The 6,969-nt window shown below is 39.5% G+C and overlaps 1 pseudogene across 1 annotated transcript; it reads right to left on the bottom strand.

Annotated features, from left to right (window-relative positions):
* Positions 1-241: 241 nt before the first annotated feature.
* On the bottom strand, positions 242-6,713 carry LOC143623525 (putative manganese-transporting ATPase PDR2; annotated as a pseudogene). The gene is made up of 20 exons (XR_013151910.1): positions 6,465-6,713; positions 6,279-6,368; positions 5,168-5,358; positions 4,975-5,047; positions 4,690-4,862; positions 4,430-4,601; positions 4,254-4,358; positions 4,058-4,168; positions 3,887-3,973; positions 3,638-3,820; positions 3,494-3,544; positions 3,181-3,306; positions 3,033-3,112; positions 2,785-2,893; positions 2,573-2,701; positions 2,251-2,316; positions 2,088-2,159; positions 1,824-1,975; positions 1,532-1,760; positions 242-1,468 (listed from the first exon to the last, which is right to left on the bottom strand). The product of XR_013151910.1 is annotated as a putative manganese-transporting ATPase PDR2 (transcript).
* Positions 6,714-6,969: the final 256 nt, after the last annotated feature.

Below are 6,969 nucleotides of genomic sequence, written 5' to 3'. Positions count from 1 at the left end.
TCCACCACGGCTACCTGCCACGTCCACCCAACACCAACTAGTTGTCATCACCCCAACATGGACACCACCATTGCCGACACCACCCCACTACCGCTAGCCACCATTTCAACCCAACTTAGCATGTTCATCCACTAAATATTTCTTACAACTCAAATTCATCAATTTCAAGTCACACTGGAACACAGACATATCCTTTATCCTTCATTAATGTAGCCAATAGAACCACTTACACCGAGTGTGTTTCAAGTCAAAATGTTCTACAAACAAGTTAATGGCTTATAGTTATTAAATTTCGTGAATATTGTTTGCTTAAACAAAACATAACACCTATAAAAAAATTATACAAAAATCTATAATTCTCTCTCTTTCACTAAAGGTAAAGTGACAAGCATCTCTGTCCCTTAATAAATAAGCAAGTACCAACTAATCAAACAAAAATTCATTATCATTCTAACTTTTGCTTGCTACCATCATTAACCGATCTCAACTTCCCCTTGACAGTTGGCATTTTACCGGGAAACGCCCACCTCAACAACCGCTCCCACGCATAACACACTGAGAACATCAACGCCGCACGCACCAAAAGCTTATCACGCAGCTCGGTCGGCAGGGGGACCAGTTTCAACCAGTCGTTTAAGTCCCGGAACATATCTGATGTGATCACTGTGAAGAACCCGACTGCACTCCAAAGAGCAATCTTAAACGGCTTGTTTTCGGATATACTCTGGTTGAACGGGTGACCCATGTAGTTGACCGCAAAGGTAGCCACTTGGATCATCATGTTGACCATGTAAGACACGGTGTTGACCATGTTACTCTCAAACTCAGAATCGGGCTCGATGCATTCCTCTGGCATGTGTTTCTCGGCTTCTTTCACGGATGATATTAAGAAAAGGATATGAATAGCGAACTGGCCGAGTAGAGAGAAAAAGACGTAGGAGCAGAAGATGTTCGGGTGGGGCCGCTCAGCGGAAAGTGTCGGTAGTGGGCGGGCGTGTGAGATGAATAAGAAAAAGGCGGCTGTGAAGACACCACTAATGGTCGCTTGAACGTCTCCTAGCTTAACACCATCCAAGTACATGACACTTAATACATACGCGGTTGCAAGACAATTTAGTCCAAGAATCTTGAACATTTGCAGGGTGGTGACTAGAGTGCTACGCCCCTGACGGATGATGTCGGTGGTCGGGGAGACAGACGCGTGCTTGGCGGTGAATGGTGACGCCATTGATGCGTCCCCGAGTTTGACTATCGGAGCTGACCGACAGTCGTCTCCTTCGTTTAACTCGTCCATCATCTTCTTTAGCTTCTGCCTTTGAAGCTCTGCTGGCGTGAGGCGGCGGTTACTGGCGGCACTCGAGCTCGGTTCAGTAGCGGGCTTGGGTTTCTTCGGCTTTGTTTCTGAGGATGGGTTTTCACCAGGACTTGGAGGTGGTATTGCATTTAGTAAAGCTACCCCTACATGCGCCTGAAAATGTAAACAGGTAATTTTTGTATTGGTCGGGTCAAATAAGTAAACAGGTCAGATTACCTGCTTTAAAGCACCAACGTCATTAGTGCCATCACCACACATCAAAGTTACTCTTCCAGATGATTTAAAAGTGGTCATTATGAGTTCCTTTTGTTCGGGTGCCACGCGTGCGAACACCTTCACGTATGGAATCACATTGGCAACAGAATTGGTCTGCAGTAACATTTCAAAGCAATTGCCTCCGATGCAAAGATCATGACCCTCGGTTAAAGACTCGACTGTTTCTTCACTGTAATAGAACGGGCTTTAAAATATTATCTTAAAAAAATATAAGAGTTTAGTTGGGTGAAACCTGTAAGTCATGATCTCCTTTTCGTCGGGTGAAACCCACTCGAATTGTTTCTTGTTTTGAGTTGGGACGAGAATTAATGCGGGTTTTGATATTATGTTAACTTGGTGAGCAACGTGGCAAGCTGTCAACGCTTGATCACCAGTAATCATGACCTGAAAACAAGTCCAGTAATCATCACATCATTCTTTAGCATAGCAAACATTATGTTAAAAATATTAAAACACTACATAAAGGAAGCTAAATCAGTAGAACAGTATAACTCACCAAGTCATGTGACGATTTTTTTAATTCAAGTAACACTGCAGCAGAGTCTCCTCTGATGGGACAATTAAATACCTAAAGGTTGCCATATATAGCAAATATGTCAAACGAAAGTATACTGCCAATATATACAATTTAGCATTATGCAAAAGTTATATGTTCACACCGCAAAACCAGAAAAGGTTAGCCCACTTTCAACTACTTCCCTGTCCAAGTTTCTAGCTTCACTTACCTATATTCATTTACAAAAACAAAACGACAATGTGAAACAACGGTTATAAAAAGCGTATAGAAAAGTCAAATAAATATATTAGCACTTTTTTCTTGAACGGCTAATATTACTTTATCCCTACAAAGCCTAAACTACACCATAATCTACTTCTACTCTTTGCCTGGATTGATCCCAAGACCTCCCGCCTAAGATGCTTGCACCTCTAACATATATGCACACACAAACAATAAGTTGTCAAAACGAAAAGAATGGTCACCGTCATATCAGGAAGAGGCTTATAGGCTAAAGCCAGTACGCGGGATCCTTGACGTGTGTACTTCTTGTAGGTGCTTACATAAAATGCTGGTACGTCACTTAGTCTTTCTTGGATGGTTTCTGGTGCACCCTGAGACACCAAGTCCTATGATTTAAGCCTAAATGGGAAGTGCAGAAAATTAGTTGATATTAAAATATTTACTTTTTACACACCTTTACAAATGCATAAAACTGCTCTTCAGTACGAACCACAACTGCCATTCTTTTCAAGTGGGATGCAAAATGATGTCTCTGAACAATTTGGACAGCACTGCCACCACCCCTTCAAAAATAAAAGGAAGTTCCTTAAAAAAGTGTCATGTAAGATGTAGAAACATATAAAACATTGAACTTGAAAAATAAAAGGTGATACGGCAACTATCAAAATCATAAACTGCAGAAAAGATTACTGAATGGTTTACTTTTTAGGCATCGCCTTCTCATCAGATTTATAACTCCACTCTATCCCCTTGATTGCAGCCTTCTCAAGAGGATCACCAACCTACAATATATATTTTAAATTCATTTGAACCAGAAAACATTTATAAAACAATGAGAAAAGTTGCATACCAGCTTGTTGTCCACAAAAACTAGTGCATGACAAGAAGCAAGAATTTCCAAAGTACGGTTTGGCACTTTTTTAGTATCCGTTTCTAGTTCTACATCATCACTCAGCCCACCAACTCCAGAAAACTCCTATAGATTAAAGCAAGGCAGTTAACAAACTTTTAACCATGAATGCTAAACCTGTAACTGACATACCATGTCATCAGATGTCAAAGTACCTGTCTTGTCGAAACAGCATAGATTAAAGCTCCTATAGATTAAAGCAAGGCAGTTAACAAACTTTTAACCATGAATGCTAAACCTGTAACTGACATACCATGTCATCAGATGTCAAAGTACCCGTCTTGTCGAAACAGCATATATCAACCTGCAGAATGATTATACAGAAACAACTGTGATGAAATCATGGAATCTAAAGAACATTAAACCTAAATAACCATGATTAAAGCGTTTAGCTCACCTTCCCAGCAAACGGTATACGAAAAGGTTCGGTACAAAATATACCATGTCGGGCTAGTGCAATCAATGATGTATTAACAGCTATAGATAACTCCATTGGCAGCTCAGGAGGAATCACAGAAGTTAGAATTAAAGAACAGCTCAGAAGAAGCTTGTATCTACTCCTGTTTGGGTCTTCAAGCCCCTGCATCCACATGTATAGTGATACTAAAAGAATTATTAAACACAAAGAAATGATAGCCACACGTACCTTTTTAAGTACGTAACCGGCGGCTATAATTGCAAAAACCACTAGAAACAGAATAAAAAGTCCACTCTCCCAGCTGTTTGCAGTAACCTGAGGAATATAAATTTGTCAAATATAAAGTAATAGAGAAAAATGACTTAAAATTGTCAATTGAAATAACAATTAGCCACATACCCTCTCTGTTGAAAACAAAATGGTTCGCATTAATTTCCCTTGAATTGTTTCAAATCCCGTTCGTAAAACAATTGCTAAACAGCCACCATCAGGAGTTTTCATATGAAAAGTCTGGAACAATTGACAAAAAGAAAACATTAACTGTAAGCCGCAGTCTGAAACTTATATTACAATTCAATGTAACACCATGCTCAACCTTATCAGGACTATGCTGCAATATCTTTGTTCCACCAAACAGAATATGATTTTTATCTCGTTTAGAAGACAAACGCTCTTCTGGTCCTCTACCCATGATTGACACCTGTCAAACATCTATTTGTTACAGTTTCACACAAGCATGCTACATAACCACACATATAATCATGTGACAACCTTCCATTGAGGGGTAGACTCCCCTGTGAGGATAGCCTCATTCACAATAGCGGTCCCCGCAAGAATAAGCATGTCCGCAGGGACAGATTTTTCCTCTCCATCTTGACCAGCAGCACGGCCAACTGACACAACATCCCCGGGTAGAAGATCAGTCCCTGCTACCTTTGTCCACCTGGAAATAGATGAAGTCAATATAAGTCAGCAATCAACAAACTTGTATGCAATGCTAAGAACAAAAAAAGGCATAATAACAAGCTTACTTTCCACAACGATACACCATTAGCATTTGGGAGTCTACTCTTACGCGTCTGAGCTCTGAAAGAGTCTTCAACCGACTTTTGGCCATTGTTGACTAGAACATAAACAGCATAAAGAGAGTGAAAAGACTATAATACCAATATTCATCTAGACACCAAAGTCCCACACAAAAGACCTGCAGATCAGAGGTAGCAAAAGCTTGATTAAGAAGTTATAATGCAAGCCCACGTTAAACCTATCTTTTGTGAAAGCTAAGGGCACAAGCAACAGGATGCATCATGTCAAACCTGAAAGACAAAAAAGGGCTCCATGCAGTTCTCTTTCATCAACTTCTGGAACGTTGGCTGTGGATACTCGAATCTACAAAGACGGCAAAAGATTTCAGTAAGATAACAGTACAACATGTGAGTTAGAAACAGAGAAAAAATGAAACATTAAAAACACCATGTTTAGTGGAGTTGCAGTAATAAAAACATTTACACGTTGCGTCCCCACTTCTCAGCAGCAACTTGAACTTTAGCTTCAGTACCATACCCAGTGCTTTTAAGATAGTAGCCAAAAGTTTCCTTAGAGGGGTATGGAAGCTTACAGAAAGTTTGTTTCTCATTTGAATAGATGAAACACTGCTTTCTGAAATCAAAATATATCTCCTCTGTTGAAGAACCTGGCAACTGACAGAAGCAATAAACATGATGTTACTTGTGTGTCACGCACAATGCTTTTAGATTCAGCCAAAAACACAAACTTGAAAAGGAGAGACTATGTTCTACAAATTCTCATAGTTATCAAATGCGCTAGGCACACTTAAGGTGCATAGGCCTCGATTGGGGCCTAGACGCAAAGCGTAAAAAAAAGCGAGGGCCTGAAGTAAAAAAGCGCACTCACATAAAATTTAAAAAGATATCATGTATAAGAAAAATGGTACTATTCTTCAAATAAATAAATAAATAAAAGCTATTATATGGCATTCAATATCATCTAATTAGTACCAAAAGTTTTAAATAGTCAAGATTCAAATTTAATTCCAAAACTTGAATAATAAAATGTTCAATGTATTTCCTTTGACCTCCCCTAGATCTAAGTTTCAATCGCACTCCTTGTGTTTCTTTTGCTCGACTTTTATCTTCTCATGTTCTGGTTGCCTTCTTGGTTCCACACAACCCCAATCTTCGGCTTTAATAATTCGCTCGTATAGCGAAGAATCAAATGACACCCTTTTGCGATTCTCTTCTACAATCGCACGGCCTTGATGCCAGCCCAAATTCCAGGCCTCGATGTTTGTTAGAAACGGTTTAATTTTTAAAGCACAATTCTTAATTCTTCGAAGTTAGGATTAGTATAATTGCAATGGAAGATTGATCCTTTTTTCCTTCTTCGCCTAGTTAACGACGAAGCGCTCGCCTAGGAACTAGAAGCGCATTTATTGAGCCTCACCTTAAAAATGAGCCTAGGCCCAAGGAGCGAGGGCTTTTAATTAACTATGCAAAATCTTGATGGTATTTCAACGCAAATTAGTTCCCACACGATAAAACATAAAACGATAAAATGCTGTAACATACTAACATCTAAAAACATAAGTTGATCTAAGAACCTTCCGGAAGTGTAACGCCACTATTTCTTTCAAGCCACAAAACTTGGCCGGAGTAATTTTGCAAGCATTCGCATTACAAATATCCTTAACCTGAAAAACAACGATACAAATAACAATCTCACTTCTTGTACAGAAGCCAAAACATAAACATAAACATAAACATAAACAAAACAACCGATTCCGAACCTTCGTATAATGAACGAAACACTTAAAATCCACAGACCAGACTGTAAACAAGAGCACCAAAATGTGAACAACAGACAGACCACCGAGAATAATACACGCGTCAAAGAAATCCAAACTCGGTACAATAACAATCATCCAAGTAGCATAAAGTAGTGCAAAGGGCCACGAGTCCAACCGCCATGGCCAGTGTCTCTTCCTAAGCAGATCAACGGTGTCAACCACTTTCCCATTGACATTAAACCTAGCCATCTCCCTAATAATTCAATTTCAAATCTGATAAAACTCAATTGAAGTTTGAGCTGCAATGAAACACGTGAATAAGTAAATTAAAGCGTTTAATTACACGTATGTGTACTGATTAATCTTATATCGCATTGTATAGATTGAATTCAGCTTACTTGCGGCTTACGTTACGTATAGAATGCTTCGCCGGAGAGATATAGAATGCGGACGACGGTGATGATTGGCTCCGAGTTAGGGTTTAGATCGGAGATCTGGTAATCGG

The sequence above is a fragment of the Bidens hawaiensis genome, unplaced genomic scaffold (assembly GCF_021521415.1).
Source record: "Bidens hawaiensis isolate Kalapana, Puna unplaced genomic scaffold, B.hawaiensis_p1.1 tig00003488_1, whole genome shotgun sequence".
Taxonomy (NCBI): Eukaryota; Viridiplantae; Streptophyta; class Magnoliopsida; order Asterales; family Asteraceae; genus Bidens; species Bidens hawaiensis.
This window is presented reverse-complemented; position numbering and strand designations above follow the sequence as displayed.